At 43.3% G+C, this 16,779-nt stretch overlaps 1 protein-coding gene across 3 annotated transcripts in view; it reads right to left on the bottom strand.

The window, feature by feature from the left end:
- The window catches only part of LOC109032467 (putative fatty acyl-CoA reductase CG5065), a 79,870-nt gene that overhangs the window by 45,426 nt on the left and 17,665 nt on the right, over positions 1–16,779 (bottom strand). For 2 of the 3 annotated variants that reach the window (XM_019044614.2, XM_019044615.2), the window contains exon 2: positions 14,052–14,093. The gene's annotated coding sequence lies outside the window, so the exon portion shown is untranslated. Of the gene's footprint in view, positions 1–5,982; positions 6,308–14,051; positions 14,094–16,779 lie in introns of those variants that run through there. The other variant, XM_019044616.2, reaches the window with a different exon arrangement.

Below are 16,779 nucleotides of genomic sequence, written 5' to 3'. Positions count from 1 at the left end.
GGGGGGGGGGGGGAAGAAGGGCTCGGCCCCCACCCCCTATTCCCACCCATGTAAACCCCTTGAAAAATCATGTTTTTTTGGTGGAAAAATTCAGAATGTTTTTCCGTATAGGTACTTTAAATCGCGTTGCGAATACAATCCTTTAACTTGGCGAAAATCAATATTCACGCGAGTTAGCAGGAAAATTCGTGGTTTTTGGGGCGAAATTTGGCAACATCCGGAGGCTCATGTGGCGAGCGTTCATCCTTAGCGCGTCTTCTCGCGTTGGTTTGGATATGGATCGTGTGAATCCGATCCGGTGAATCCGTGTTTTCTCGTAAACCTGATCCTCGTTTTCGGGGCTCACCAAACGGATGGTTGATGCTCGCCGGGCGAGGTCATCGTTGAGATCCAATCTGTGCCTTGTAAAATACGCGGGACTCAGTGAATCTGGCGGGAAGTTTATAGATTGGTCCACACTGATGGATGGGTCTGTCGCCCTACTGAATTACTGATGGCACCGATGTCGATGCCACCAATTTCATCGGATTCAAGACGAATCAATCAGATTGACGAGAAAGTTCGCTTCTTGTGACATTACCTTTGCATGTATCTCCGGGACTGTAACTCCGGGACAGTCCCTCCGCACCGCTACGCCACACGGTGGATCGAGTCAGTAGGAGCGAGGTCTGACAAAATGTGGAACCTTTAAAACGCACATAACTCCATCATCATCATCATTAATATAAACTTCGAAGGATTCTGCCTTTTTCTATTTCACTCGAGGGGAAGTGTCCCCTCCCGGACTCTCTTCCCCACCCGGTGACTGACGCTGCGCTGTGCTGAACGGTTCAGCCTGAACCTTTCCCCTACGTCTGACCGTTCCCCACTCCTCTGTCAATCGAACCATATGCCACCGCTTACGTATTGTCGCTCGCCCACCCAGGTACCTACCGGCCAGCGGTCAGTTGATGATAAATCTCGCTCATGCTCCTACGCAGCTACGCATTGATTACCTACGCCAGCGAATTACTTTCCAAATAATTAGAATTTCTTCGATAATAGTTTTCTTTATTTATTCGACGGTATTTTTTCTCTGTTCTACTGTGATTTCCTTGGTTCTCTACTGTGTTTGACTGTGTTGAAATTTATATTAATACTCACACGGAGAAAAAACTTCGTGCATGGGACCCGACGTTGAGATCATATGAATCTCTTAAAACTTGAGGTCCAGCTGCCGAAATTCGGGTCAGAAATCTGAAACACTTCGGTATGCACCGAGTACTTCAGATGTGTGACCTGAAACCTTCGGTATATACCGAACTACTTCAATTGTCTGACCCGAACTTCGGCAGATGGACCTTAACTTTTCGGATGCGTGATCCGAAAACTTCAGAGATCCATATGATCTCAGCTTCGGGTTCCATGCACAAAATTTTTTTCTCCGTGTTTCCTTTTAGGGGACGCAACTAAAATTTCAGTAAATTTTTTCAGAAAAGTAAAAAAAGTGGCTAACAATGGTTCCTCACCTTCTCGTGGTGTTGGCTGTTTTTACTAAGTGGGAACCGTCCATAAGATATAGTCTATTTCTTGCCCTGCCATTATTATTCTACAAGTTAATTGTGGAATGAGAATTTCATAATGTTTTCTATGAAATCTTCAAAATATAGTGATAAAAAATTTGCAACTACTACAAAATCGGCTCGCGAAGCGAGCCGAATGTCACTCGCGCAGCGAGTGACCGGGGGTCCAGGGGGCGTAGCCCCCGGCTAGGCGTGACGGGCGCGCGAAGCGCGCCCAGAACGGCTAGTTTATACAAAAATTTGAAGTTCTGAAAGTGGTTCCTTTAGTTTCCTCCTGAAATTTTCTTCTAGCGGCTCCCCTTATGCAGCGGTTCCCCTTTGCGGCTTACAAATATGACGAAATAAATATCAAAATTTGCTAGTTTAGTCAAAAATTTCATGTTCGACCTCTCTAATTGACTCGATCCACTGTGCGCTATGCCACCGCTGCGGTGGAGTGAACTTCACCTTCTCGCGCAGGTTCACGTTCCCAGTGTTGCTTAGATTTCGTGATGCCGGTACAATGCACACGGACGATTAAATTTCGATACTCGACCCGCTGTAGCGCCTGCGGGGCGATTATTGAAATTGATAGGCAAAGCTATAGACAAACAAAACAAAAGGGATATATAGGGATCTTATTGGTGGAGGTGGGTGGTTGCAATGGACAAATGAGTTAGGTAATAGACTAACTAACGGCAACAGACAAGAGACCCGACAGTTAGTCCTTCACCCCCCCCCCCCTTTGCAATCAATAGGATCCCTTTATATCTCCCTTGCCTTCTTTGTCTACAGCTTTGTTTACTAATTTCAGTAATCGGCCCGCTGGATTATCGGAAAAATTATCGACTGACCTCGATCGATACATGGCGTCGCTAAGATAAGGATTTATCGATTAGAATCAATAGATAAGGATTTTCCGATCCACCCGCAGGTTCGCCTGCAAACAAGTCTTCCATCAACAGCGGAGCGGCCATTCAACAAACGCCATGGAGGGAGCTGTCGGTACGTGCGAAAGTCGAGCCGCACTCACTCCTTCTGTTATTTACAAAATAAGAAGCGGTGACTGAAAGACAGTGCGCAGATGTTGTATCTCAAGTGAAATCAGCTCAACATAATATACTGGATTGCAGGGGGAGAACAATCGATTTTTCAGACAAATAGACAACACTTGCGCGGGAGGGAGACGAGACTGAATTTCCACCAAGGATGGATGCAGCCAACGTCTCGATGAAGCTAAAATGATCAATTTAGGTGATGCTCAAAGCCAACTAGATTTATTTCGAGACAATCTTCAAAATTAATCATTAATTACATTAAATTTGACCATCTAACCTTTAGTAGGCGGATCCAGACACTTATAAGGGGGGGGAGGGGTTCCGGGGCCCCCACACCAGAAAATTTTTGAAGCATCTAAAATACAATTAGAGTTAATTATGTCATGAATGACTGCCAAATGTATGAGTCTTTTGTTCTTTTCTCCTCCGTTCCATCCTCCTCTTTTTCATCCACCTATGAAACCTTTACTGAAAAGACTCAAAATTGAAACATTTCATCAACGAGGGTTCTTCTCTACTAAGGAGGAGCACGATGTCGATGAAGAAAATGCTTTCAGAGATCACTGACTTCATAACCTTAACCCGATCACATGGCGTTTTGTGGTCTGGCCTCATGCTCATCCGCATTTTTCACATGTTTACACTTTTATTTTTGTTTTAAACGTATGTAGTAAAAATTATAAATAAAATGACATACAGTAAAATCCGATTTTCTCCCGACCTACTCTGCTCTTTCTTGGTGCGAAAGTGCTGAAAAGGGTTTGATGGAGGACAAACAGGGTTTCGAAGTTTGATGACATTCCGTTACAACCACTGAAGATGGGAGACGATTGAAGCTCCCGAAACTAGTCTGGCAATTAGATACGTAAGCGAATTGAGTTTTTAATTTGATTTTAGCCTTAGTTGATTCCGTTACACTTTACCTGGTTTTTTTCCGAGTCCGGAAAGTGGTAAACCGTACACAAAATCGCCGCTGCTAAACTCTCTCATAGGAAGACGGTTTTAACTATCTTTAGACGTGTGCCTAATTTTCTGGGATGGTTCAATGCGTTAAAAGAAACTACTTCACGCTCTTAATTGTTCAGTGATATTGCCCTTAATTATGACGAATATTTTCACAAAATATCAAGTTTCAGTGTTGCTCACTTTCCTGTTTAAAGAATGAATCATCAGGGAAATTTGGGACACTTCTGATGTAGTTTAGTTAGGTTGAAATCCATGCACTTGCAATATAGAGGGTTCGTTCGCTTTCTATTGTGCGACGATAATCGGCGGGCAGCGCGGCGCACAATGGATCGAGTTAATAGGAGAGATCGGACAAAATTTGGAAACTTTACACGCTTATAACTCCATTTATACAAGACTTTGAGGGTCTAAAAGTGATTCCATTGGTTTCCTCGTGAAATTTGCTTCTGGTAGCACCCCTTAAAGTCCGAAATGTAACGAAATAAACATGAAAATTAGCAGTTTTAGTCAAAAATTTCATGTCCGACCTCTCTAATCGACTCGATCCACAGTGCGGCGGCTGATGCCCGTTGAAACGTTCACGTCTACGTCTCGCGTCTGGCCCCGTAACGTAACATCACGTCCGAGCTTTCTAAAATAAAATAACGCTTTAATTAGCGCGGTCACCATGCCAGACGTCGCAAATAACAGGTATCTGCAGACCGTTAGTTCGTGTTTTCGCTCAACACTTTTCACGGGTAGATTCTCGCATGGGCAGGCAGGCGCCCCAAGCCTCAGATGGACCACTAGCTAACGGTAAGAGAATGAGCGCCAAAAATGTATTTATCGATGGCTAAAGCCAAGAAATTAGTAGTTAAGTGGCAAAGCGTGATACATCTACAATCGATACTAACACATTTTACGCTAAGGTAAGGAATCGATTACTGAAAACCCTGATAATCGATACTTTTTAAAAGGTTCAAAAGGCGGATCCATCGACAATCGATATTAACCAATTTTACGCTATGGTAAAGAATCGATTACTGAAAACCCTGATAATCGACACTTTTTCATAGGTTTAAATGACGGACCAATCAATTCGTCTCAAAGCTAAAGCACGCGTAAAACTTTCAGGTACAGAACGTTTACTCTGAATGCGTTAACATAAATCTATCGCTGATGGATGATATTTGAGCCGCTTTAATACGTGCTTTCCGGAATGTGCATTCATTCTTGGTACGCAGAATTTCTTTGAATTATGAAAAATTCTGCCATCTAGAAAGGTAAGCTTGCAGTAATTGATGAATCGCCTGAGGAAGTGTACCCAAAGCGGCCAAAGCTAGCAGTTTTTTTTTCCGTGCAGAATGTTACGTACCAAACACTGGCAATAAGTGAGGAAATGACGATGTCGATGAGAAGAGATTAAAAAACACAAATTGAGGCCCCCCCCCCCCCCCCCGCCCAAAAAAAAAATTAGAAAGAAAATAAGAGTCTTAAATTGCAAATTTCAGAAAATGGGCACAAAATAAGTCTTGAAGAACATTCTATCCGTGTAAACGTAACATCAATCTCGATTCACATTGAGCTTTTTTCGACGCTGAACCTTTCCTCTGAGAGGGGGGGGGGGCATGACCGTTTAATATCACAAGTTTTAAAAGGGGTGGGGGAGTGTTGAAGGTAAAAAATTCCAAAAGGAAATAAGCCAAGAAAAAGGGGGGAAATAAAAAGAGGAAGAAAAATATTAAACCAAGAGACATTCCTGATTATAATAAGAGTCTGAACTTGAAATTGATTCTGAATTCTAACCGCACTGAACACCCAATTTACTCGGGATCCAGAATTAATGTCCAAATATATTAGAAAAATATTAGGCAACGTTCCTTTCTTGTACGCCGCGGAGCACAATGAAATAATAGAGAGAGCAGCTTCGCACTAATCTCGATGTTCATTAAAGGGGGGTGTTTTTTTTTTTTTTGGGGGGGGGGGGGGGGCTAAAACTTGGCTCAGCGCACTGATTCAACACGCATTCATGATAACTATGTGCCGAATCTCGAATTTCCAGGATTTCCAATGACTTTTTCTTGGGTTCAGAGGAAAAAGAAAACCTGGAGTAATGCCGGGAAACCTTCTGCAATGCTGTAGCAACGGCGCAGAAACTTCTTCAGAGCAAGCATTAGTAGCAGTCTTAGCCTTAAAAATTTTACGCATTCTGAAAAACGTCACAAATACCCACTTAACAAAAAAAAAAACGGAAAATAATTGCGAGATCCTGTTCCTCTCTTATTTTTGTCGTGATACCTACAAAATTGACAATGACAGTACGAAAAACCCTAAAATTTCCTCACACCACCCGTAAGCTGTGCTCGAACTCAAATCTGCATAATATGCCACAACAAGAATAAAAATTTAAAAAAAAAAAAAACCATATATTGACTCACATTAGTAGGCGGAGAGTTATCTCGGAGAGGCAGCGGAGAACGACTTAAAATCCAAAACAAAAAAACTCGAGGAGCACTGAATTTCTCGGCACTTTTTTCGTAAATCCCACCGGAACTTGGATAGGAAATCCTCGCGGAAACCAACGGAAACGGATCGCGAAATTCGGACGGAACACAGGGGCAGCGCGATGACGACGGACTGGGCGAGGAAGACGAGCGGACGGACTAGAAACCGCGGCGACGACGGAGAGAGGCAGATGCGTAGCGGCGAGAGAAAGACGGAACGTCGCGGACGGACGGATGGAAAGTGAGTCAACGGGAGAGACAACGGAAATCGACGAGCGGATCCAGCGTGCGACGCGGCGTGCGGCCGGGCGGGAGCGGAGAGAAGAAGAGAGGAACGGTGCACCGCGGAGGCCGCGGCCAAGGGCGAGGCGAGGAGGCCAGGGCCCGCGCCCGTAACATAACTGAAGAAATTGAAGAACCCGCTTACGGTCGGGCTTACGGAGAGCCGCAACGAGAATCCGACGACCGCGGGTCCACGCAGGGATGCCGGTCTGTAACGCTTCATCGCCTCGTCACGCGGGCGCCGGCGCGGTGGGACCTCCTGGAGTCCCAGAGTTGGACGTAGTTCTGTCAAGCGGAACTATGTGCATTATGACGTGAGCCCTGTCAAATATATGTATATCCGTATGGGTTTCAGGGCTCATGTCTTGATGCACATAGTTCCGTTTGGCAGACATACGTTCAGGATATCCGCGGTGATCGGGACTCGAATAAAGCGGATAACCGCGACGATCAAGCTAACAGCGCGAATAATCGATAACCGGATATCTTAGGAGGGCTCCCTATACTTAAAAATCTGTCGAAAAAGCTGAGAAATAGTCTCATGGAGCCATTCCTGGTGAAAACGACAATTAAGCTTTCCAAAGCTGCCTCGTCAGGTCAACTTAATTTGCAACAGAACGATATGAGGGTGGAGAAGTCATAATTTTCAAAATGGCGGTCGCTATGGAAGTCGTCCGGTTTCTTTCGGGAACCTTCTCGCATTGAAGTTCCGTAAGGAAGGGAATGTTGAGACCCCGAGAGAAAAGGCCCCCATCCTTCACAAAGATGCGGGAGTCTATGTGTCTCTCGCTTTACCGGAACCGCGTGAACTTCGAATCAAGGAATCGTTGCCACGAATGTTCATTCATTAGGTTGCTTGCCGCCTGCTCCGAAATATCAGATAGCTATCGGTAAGACTCTTTGTGACGTTACAACCTTTAGAAACGGAGCCAGTCCGATGACTTACGGGAAGTCGACAGGGCACCTCTAGGTCTGAGTTAAAATAAGCCGATTTTTTTTTCTTTCTTTACATAATCGATGCGATTTATCATCAATGCGATCACGCCACAAACCCGGGACGAACCACCTGAAAGCAATCGGCAGCAATGGACTGGCGCAACCCGGCGCCGGCCGCTGGAAAGGCAAAGCTCCTGGCAAGGCGCTCCGGACCGGAACGCGCAATCCGTAACCCTGCTCCACAACGCAGAAATCACAATTGGACGCATTTCTGCCAAACGGAACAATGTGCATTATGACATGAGCCCTGGTATGCACATATTCTTATGGGTCTCAGGGCTCATGTCTTAATGGACTTAGTTCCGTTCGATGGAAATACGTCCAATTGGCCGTAATTATATCAAAGTAAACTATCTTCACAGTTACATGGACCCTGCCGTGCATGTATCCTCTCAGGGCTCAGGGTTTGAGTCACGCCGGATATACTTCATTTTGACTTAGAGAGGCCCCATTGATGAGCTCTAGCTCGGCGATGATCTTCTAGACTACGGAGTATCGGTATCATCCGGTTTGGATCCGGATTTTGAGGGATGCTGGGCCGCATGCGGTGAGATCATTCGCACACCGACGCACAGTGGATCGAATCAAAAGGAGAGGTCGGACAAAATTTGGAAACTTTAATCGCTTATGACTCCGTTTATACTACACTTTGAGGTTTTGAAAGTGGTTCCATTGGTTTCCTCGTGAAATTTTCTTGTAAGAGCACCCCTTGAAATTTAAAATGTGTCGAAATAAACATCACAATTTGGAGTTTTAGTCTAAAATTTCATGTCCGACCTCTCTTATTGACTCGATCCACTGTGCGACGGCAGGAAAGTGGATGCCACCTCGTCACGTCAAAGGCGTTTGTGTAATCTTCCGCGTTTCTAAACGCGAAATCCCTCGGCCGGAGACGAGGATACTTGAGGTTATCAAAAGTCCAAAAAGTTCCGCGTGATTTTTGTACGATTTCACCTCCGAAGCGTCAACCGAAGTAATTGCATCTCTACAATGCAACTGACCCATTCAGAACAAGGGACGGTTAAAAAAAAAAGGAGGGGAAAAATTGTAGTAATATACCCACGGTATCTGTTTATTTACGCACGGCTCGTGGCGCCACGCAACAAAAATTGTTGCATTTGGCCACAAGTTTTAAGTGCTGTATGGCTGAATGTAACAATTATAATGAGTGTGGCTAAATGCAACAATTTTTTTTTGCGAGGCGCCACGCAGCAAAGAGGGAGTTCCGTGCTCGGCCGCTAGGATGTCTCTTTTTTTGGCTTTTATTCCTTTATTGATAGATTAGGAATCTACAGACATCTAGAAAAAGTGTGTAGGGTAGTGTTGTTGTTGTTGTTTTTTTTTTTTTTTTTTTTTTTTTTTCTTTTTTTTTTTTTTTTTTTTGTATATATGCTGAGGGTATATTAGGGAGTTAGGAAAACGGGTACAAGAATAGAGTGCCCCTGCCCCTACCCCAACTTCACGCTCAGAGGCTCGACAAAGCGACTTTCTATAAGGGTGTCTCTTAATTTTGAAAGATGAAAAAAGCTAAGTAGCAGCACTAACTCTCAAAACGTGCTACGATGTGTCGAAAGCATGAATCGTTTTGAAAAAGAAATCAAAACATTTTTTAGAATAAATACGTGAGGTTCTGCAGTCTCGTAGGCGCTAATACACGTTTCATGCTGACCGCAACGCACTGAGTTGGGCGTAATGCGTGAAGTATTCCTGTAGTCTTGTAGGCGCCAAAATGCGTTAGACGCTGGCCGCACCGCTAGGGTGTCTTTTACTTTTGAAAAGTTGAAAAAAGTTAAGTTGCCGTTTGCTCAGAATATAATGCTATGATATGTCAAAATCGAGAATCATTTTGAAAAGAAATTGCCTACCCAAAAAACCTGAGATCCTATTCCTTACTGCCGCGCTAAGGAAGAACGCCGTACGAGCATCTGAGAGTTTCCGAATTTTCTCCGATAAAATGTTTATTTTTGAGGAAAATTGGCGATATTTTTCCTTGAAATTTTCAGATCAAATTACAAGCAAAATTACCTGAGAAATTGGAAGGAAAATATTCACAAAGGACCCCGCACGGTTCTTATGGAAAATTGCCCTCGGTCAAATGCGTTGAAACTTCAGTATGTTGTGCAGCATGTCATCATGAACAAAAGTTCCAATAGGCCAAACAAGATCCCATGTGCGGTTTTCGAGATATTCGCCGTTTTATGTGCGTAAACGGAGGTTTCGCGCGCTCCCGCCGGAAGCCATACCATTGTGCGGCGCCGCTCGTGCCCTTCCCTCCCAGTCACTCTCCGCTGCCCCGCCGCCCATACCTTGGCTCCTCTATCGCTCCAACTACGACGCTCACGAGGCTGCGCCCATCATTACCGGACCGCGCCCGCACGCCGTCTTCTTACGCGGCCTCTTCTTCGGCCATGTCGCCTCTTTTTCTCATCGATCCTTTCTCTAAGTCTTCAAAAACGTTTAAGAAGTCCATTTTTACTAAACATGATAATGCTAATAACAGAAATAATACAAAAAGAGAGGAAAAACAAATGATAATCCATGCGAAAGTACGTAGGAGAGTTGGAATGCTTAAGAGACGTTAAATAAAACAAACTTTTTTTTATTTTCTTCCCTCTTCCTTTCTTTCTTTTTTTTCTTCATTTTTCTCATGTGGAAGCAGTGAAAGTAACTTCTGTTGGAAGATGATGTTGATGTTTTTTCTTTTTTTTTTTCTTTCTTTCAATAATGACGTGGCGGAGGTTGAAGGTAATTAGTCGGCTGACGATGCCCAAGTAGGAATTAAGTTTGCTTTAGTCTTGACTTAGCTGAACCGCACCAATGGAGGAGGAGAGAGGGATCATTAATAACTGAACTCTAGGAAGAGAGATGTCCATTTAGGCGTAAATGGTCACATTTTAAGTCGCTCCAACTTGCAGCACCACCTTATCAGCCATCTTATTATCTGCTGATCGTATCCTCTAATCAGATCGTACATCCAAGACAAACTCCATAGAGATGATGAAAAAGAGTTGCAGGTCGACCGTAACATTCATGCGCGTACGCGGCTTTTTGTGAGTACGAGTTTTCTCCAGGTTCCATAAAAAAGACATTAAAGATGCGGCTGGAAGACCATTGCAAGAAAATCCCTAAGTAACTTTCGATGGTCGAGGGTTCTGATCGCCGATCGTAAACTCGTACTCGCAAAAAAGCCGCGTAAGCGCATGAATGTTACGATCGACCTGCAACTCTTTTTCATCATCTCTTTGGAGTTTGTCTTGGATGTACGATCTGATTAGAGGATACGATCAGCAGATAATAAGATGGCTGATAAGGTGGTGCTGCAAGTTGGAGCGACTTAAAATGTGACCATTTACGCCTAAATGGACATCTCTCTTCCTTGAGTTCAGTTATTAATGATCCCTCTCTCCTCCTCCATTGGTGCGGTTCAGCTAAGTCAAGACTAAAGCAAACTTAATTCCTACTTGGGCATCGTCAGCCGACTAATTACCTTCAACCTCCGTCACGTCATTATTGAAAGAAAGAAAAAAAAAAAGAAAAAACATCAACATCATCTTCCAACAGAAAGTTACTTTCACTGCTTCCACATGAGAAAAATGAAGAAAAAAAAGAAAGAAAGGAAGAGGGAGGAAAATAAAAAAAAGTTTGTTTTATTTAACGTCTCTTAGGCATTCCAACTCTCCTACGTACTTTCGCATGGATTATCATTTGTTTTTCCTTTCTTTTTGTATTATTTGTGTTATTAGCATTATCATGTTTAGTAAAAATGGACTTCTTAAACGTTTTTGAAGACTTAGAGAAAGGATCGATGAGAAAAAGAGGCGACATGGCCGAAGAAGAGGCCGCGTAAGAAGACGGCGTGCGGGCGCGGTCCGGTAATGATGGGCGCAGCCTCGTGAGCGTCGTAGTTGGAGCGATAGAGGAGCCAAGGTATGGGCGGCGGGGCAGCGGAGAGTGACTGGGAGGGAAGGGCACGAGCGGCGCCGCACAATGGTATGGCTTCCGGCGGGAGCGCGCGAAACCTCCGTTTACGCACATAAAACGGCGAATATCTCGAAAACCGCACATGGGATCTTGTTTGGCCTATTGGAACTTTTGTTCATGATGACATGCTGCACAACATACTGAAGTTTCAACGCATTTGACCGAGGGCAATTTTCCATAAGAACCGTGCGGGTCCTTTTCTTGAAAATTAGGGATTTGTCAAAGGAAATTTGGCAACGCCTGAAGGCTAATACGGTGTTTTTCCTCAGCACGGCAGCTTACAGGGTCTAACAACGAGACTCGCTTCGACCTTTTGCGGACCCACGTGAATTATTCTAAATAGAGCGGAAACACCAAAGGATTATTTCCAACCAATCGCCGCAAACGTATAACTTGAGAACGAACTGTGGCAAAAAATGAGCACTGGCATTGTTTAAAAGGAGGTTCCGCGATTTAATCACGTAAGGTAACAACACATGGGTCATATTTTCAAAATCTAAATAGAGCGGGCTTAGTCAGGGGCACTCACACGTCGATAGCCGCAAGAGTAAAGGAAATCGGCCTGGTGGAATGGTAGAATGCCCTGTGACGAAAAATGAAAATGTACTGGAGGGCTTACAGTGATGATTGTCAATACTGTCATTTCTACTTTGATGATTTTAGTAAGTTGTGATCTTCCGTATTATAGTGTTAATTTCCAAACTGCTAAAGCATTCATAAACATTTTTTTCTCAATGACTATTAGCCGCAAAATAAAAGTAAAAAAAAAAAGTAATACCCACGGGCAGAGATCCTTGAACTGCTCAACAAGTTACGTTTTAATTCGTGTGCAGAGCTGCTTCCAAGCAATTCTGCTGTCGACGATAGAGGAAGCTGAAGACTTACTCTCATGAAATTAATTAAATCCATCCCGGTTTGATATCTACTTACATGCTAGAGAAAAACGTCGTGAGAGTATTGGGATGTTGCCAAATTTTTTCTGATAAAATATTTATTACTTAGAAAGAAGAGAGCATTTTTCCTCCAAATTTTCAGATACAATTTGTGTTCTTGCAGAATAAATTTATAGAGAAATTCGATGGAAAAATTATACAATTGAAAGATATTTCATAAATAACTGCCGTGCCAAGGAAAAACGCCGTACGAACCTTCAGACGTTGCCAGATTTTCTCTGATAAAACACGAATTTCCTGGTAAACTTACATGAATATTTTTCATCCAATTTTTCGGATATTTTTGTACGCAATTTCACCTGAAGCGCCTGAAAATGTCAAGGAAAAACAATCATAACGTCCCGCTTAAATAAACATTTTATCGAAGTAAATTTGGCAACTCTCGAATGTTCATACGGCGTTCTTCCTTAGCACGGCAGATTACTAGAACGTTCAAATCGCCGGTGCAAGTCGGGAATAACATAACTCGGTTTGCGACGTCGCAGACTTCCTGTCTAACTTTATAATTTTTAAACGGAGAACTACTCGACGACAATTCTTTAAAACTGCCGTGATTTCTCGACTCTGTGCGAAGAAAATTCTGCAAAAACTTAAAGGAATGATGTCAATTTGTTTCCCATTGAAAAAATAACATAGAGGCGGAGATTTTCAGACACCGCAAACGAGATATGTGATCGCGGACTTACGCCGTCGAAATGTTCCTGCGGTGTATTTCTTGTCTCCGACAGGATAATACTGAGACTTCAGACATCAAAGCTCAAGTTGACGCGTGCTTTCCAAGTTGCTTTAAAATTCTGCAAAACACAGTGGTACCTCAATCGAAATAATTTTTTGACGACTTGAGAATTACTAGCGGAGCACTCAAAAGGCTCTTGGTCGGAGAACAAATTATTACATATTTATCTGCGACATCGAGTGCTACTTCACTCCGCGTAGTGTGAAGGTCTACCTCATTGCCTAGATATTTCAAAAATTCGGATTTTTCATTCTTACAATCGTGAAATTCCACGAGGAGAGGCACCGGGGTGTGCTTCTTAATTCCCACGAAATTTCACGTATGGTAATAAATAATTAAATCAAAACCTCGCGGCTACATTTGACAGGTCCTTTTAAAATTTTCCAAGCCGTATACGAGGTGTCCCCGGATTAAGTGCAAATATTGAAGGAATCGATTCTTTGCGTCAAAAAAATACGTTTTTATTGTATAACTGTTTTTCCAAAAGCGCTTTCTCTGGAGGTCACGGCACCCCAAAGTTGGAGACAAAAAAATCGTTTTTCAAACACTGTGACAATGTTTATCAACCAATATTCATGAAAATTGGTAATGGGGTAATTTTTAGTGCTTTTTTTCATTTTTGACCTCCAAAAAAGGGAAAACGCATTTTGAGGGGGGGGGGGGGAGTTTAGGGGGTGGTATTGAACCTGAAAGTGGCCAAAATTAATGTTTCCAGCGACAAAAATTGATTTTTGACGGCACCACTGGATTTAGCGTTGAAAAATGTTGTGAAAATGCGTCTAGCGTTTTTTTCACTATGACTCATCGTTTTCGAGATAATAGGGACTGAATGGAGCGCGGGTTGGTGCGAGGGGGGTGGGGGTTGGCCCCCGGGGAATGCGTTTTTGGAAAAAAAGTTATACCAAAAAAAGTCTTTTTTTTTTGTGACCCAAAGAATCGACACCTTCAATATTCGTACCTAATCCTTAGGACACCCTGTAAAGACAGAAATAGGGAGAGGAGAAAATAGGTGATGACGGAACAAAAGAAGAATAAATGTGATAAGCACTACTTACGATTCACAAGCTAAGCTGTTCTGGTAGGAGGCAAGCTCTGGTCTGAAAACAGAAAAAAGTTGTGAGTTAGTGCTTGGGTGAGAGAACTCGCGTAGACAATCAAAACCACTTTTGGCGAGAAATTCGCAAGATAATAACTCAGTTTTCCCAAGCTCAACCGTAAAACTGTTTGAAAGAGTGTAGGGATGTAAAATGTTCTCCATATGAATTTCAGCCATAAAATGTCCCCATCCTTGGCATATCCTCGCTCCTCTAACGTAAGGGCGTATCCCGATTTTCACGTGAGCTCTGTTCTCTGTATGTGTCTATGCTTTCTGGGGCTCATATGGAAATTGAGATACGCCCTTACGTCAGAGAGGCGACGAAATGTCCCTCCTTAAAAAGGTCAAAAGAACGCAAACGCACCTCCGCGTACCCACGCCCGGTCCCCATTGGCGGACCCAGCAAATTGGCAACATTGTCTTTTCTTCATTTAAACCTATGGAAATGTATCGATTCTTGTCGGAGCACCTGACTTCTTTAAGAATCGATTATAAAGCATGGGTCTAAATGGAGGGAATCCGGTGTTGCCAAATTGCTGGAGCCACCTCTGCCGGTCCCCGGAATGCCCCTTCCTCTCCGCAATACTTGGGTTCATAAATATTTTAAGCTAAAAAAGTAAAAAGTACAAAGAACCACATTCAAGATTGCAGTATCCAAACAGGATAAAAAAATCCGAAAACAATTTGAAAAACCGAAAAAAGGAAAAAGATCCAACTTGCGCTGGCTTATCTGGCTTAAATTCCATCACGTTCCGTTACACTGCCATCAGAGGATGTAGGAGAAACCACACATTCATGCTCTAGGCCTTCAAGTTTTCAGAGATAAAAAGGTCTATGTGTGTAATCTTTATTCCAGTTTGTGACATTCATGAGCCAACTCTCTCTGTAAAAGGACTCAACAGACCAGTAAACTCCGCTTATTTAACACACAAAAATCGAAGCAAATATTGCCCCCTGATATGACACCCTTGTACTTGGTTTTTCAGTGACGTAGTGGTGGTGGAGCTAGAGTACCTATATAGGGAGAGTATGGACATGTCTAAAATTTTGAGGTTAGGTGATGAAGCTCTTAGACTCCAAAAGGGTAGGCAATCTATGAATTCAAATTATCCAGAGTGAATTATAATCACAATTGTTGGCAACTGTCGTTGGTAAAGCACGTATTTGACTTGGTTTTTGCAGAAACTTACTCATTTTTGCGGAAGAATACTTACATATATGATTTTTTTGGTCCATTTTCGTTTGATATTAGAGTCTAAAGATTGACAGTGACATCTTTCGTTTTCAAAGGTTACCTACCCTTTTGGGCCCTGAAAGAGCTACGTAATTCGAGTTGTCCATACTCTCCCTATAATGGTACTCTAGGTAGAGCTGAAACATTCTGTTTCGCCGCTTTCCGTCTAGATGGAGCGCGCGCGGTGTGGCGAACTGGCGACCCCCGCGCCGAACTCGCGGTCAATGGTGAGCGACGTTGCCGGCTCGAAGGTGAAATCCGGGGATTCTTCGGGGCATCCGGTGGGAAAAGCGGGGATTCCGCGACAACAAGAATGAACTCTGTGTTGACGCTCGATTCACCCACTCCCTCCGCTGTCTTGCCTCCGATCTAGTTAAACGTAATCATATTATGTCGACGAGACGCGACGCCGGGAGAATTGCATTGGTTTCATATTAGCGCAGAACTGGGTAAATCGGAGTCGTGGACGCCAAATTCAGCTCGAAATCATCACACGGGCTCGTATAACTCACTTTAGAGGGGAAACATTTCATCACACCATTAGGCAACACCGGGCACGGTTGCCAGATCATTGGGAAAATTAGCGGTTTTGCTCATGTGACTCAAAGCAAAGTGTGCAAATTGCATAGCATGATTAGACAATACTGAGCATGGTTTCCAGATCATGGAGAAAATTGGTACACTTTTGCCCATGAGTATAGTGCAAGTGCATAAGTGCAAATTTCATCGAACGATCAGGCGATACTAAGAATGGTTGCCAGATCACGGTGAAAATGAGCACTTTCCCCGATGTGGATCGATGTAAAGTGTGCAAATTTTATCCCGCGATGAGGCAACACTGAGCAGAGTTGCCAGATTATAGTGTAAAACAGCACTTTGGCCCATGTAACTCAATATGAAGTGTGCAAATTTCATCACACGATCAGGCATTCCTGAGCATGGTTGCATGTTTCGCTGATCTTCAAACGGAACTGTCACTTAAATTTTTACTTTCTTGCTCCACTTGCGGATTGAGGAGGTATCGTACACTATGAAGGCCGGATACACGCTCAAATTTCCGTCAACTTTCGATCAAAATGATGGCAAAAATGACGGTCGAGAGTTATCTAAGTTGTCATTTAAAATTAATCAAAACAACGTGTTGATTGAAATAAGCACGGTTGTGTGAAAATTAGATGACGAATGAGACCCACAGTTCCATAATCTACCATCAAATTTTTGCAGGCCGCAAAAAATTGATGCTAGATGGTGCGCACCAGTCACCATTTGATCGGAAATTGATGGAAGTTTGAGCGTGTATCCAGGCCTTAAATAAAATCATAAGAGTAACGCATAACGCCTCAGGCGCAAAGGGCTTCGGGGAGTTGGATCCCACAGCGGTCAGAGGGTTTTTTGAATTATGCTGACTTTTTCAAACATTTGGATACTCAAACAGCATCCACTGTAATAACCG

Source organism: Bemisia tabaci, chromosome 2 (genome assembly GCF_918797505.1).
Source record: "Bemisia tabaci chromosome 2, PGI_BMITA_v3".
Taxonomy (NCBI): Eukaryota; Metazoa; Arthropoda; class Insecta; order Hemiptera; family Aleyrodidae; genus Bemisia; species Bemisia tabaci.
The sequence above is the reverse complement of the archived record's forward strand: the minus strand, read 5'-3'. Positions and strand labels throughout refer to the sequence as shown.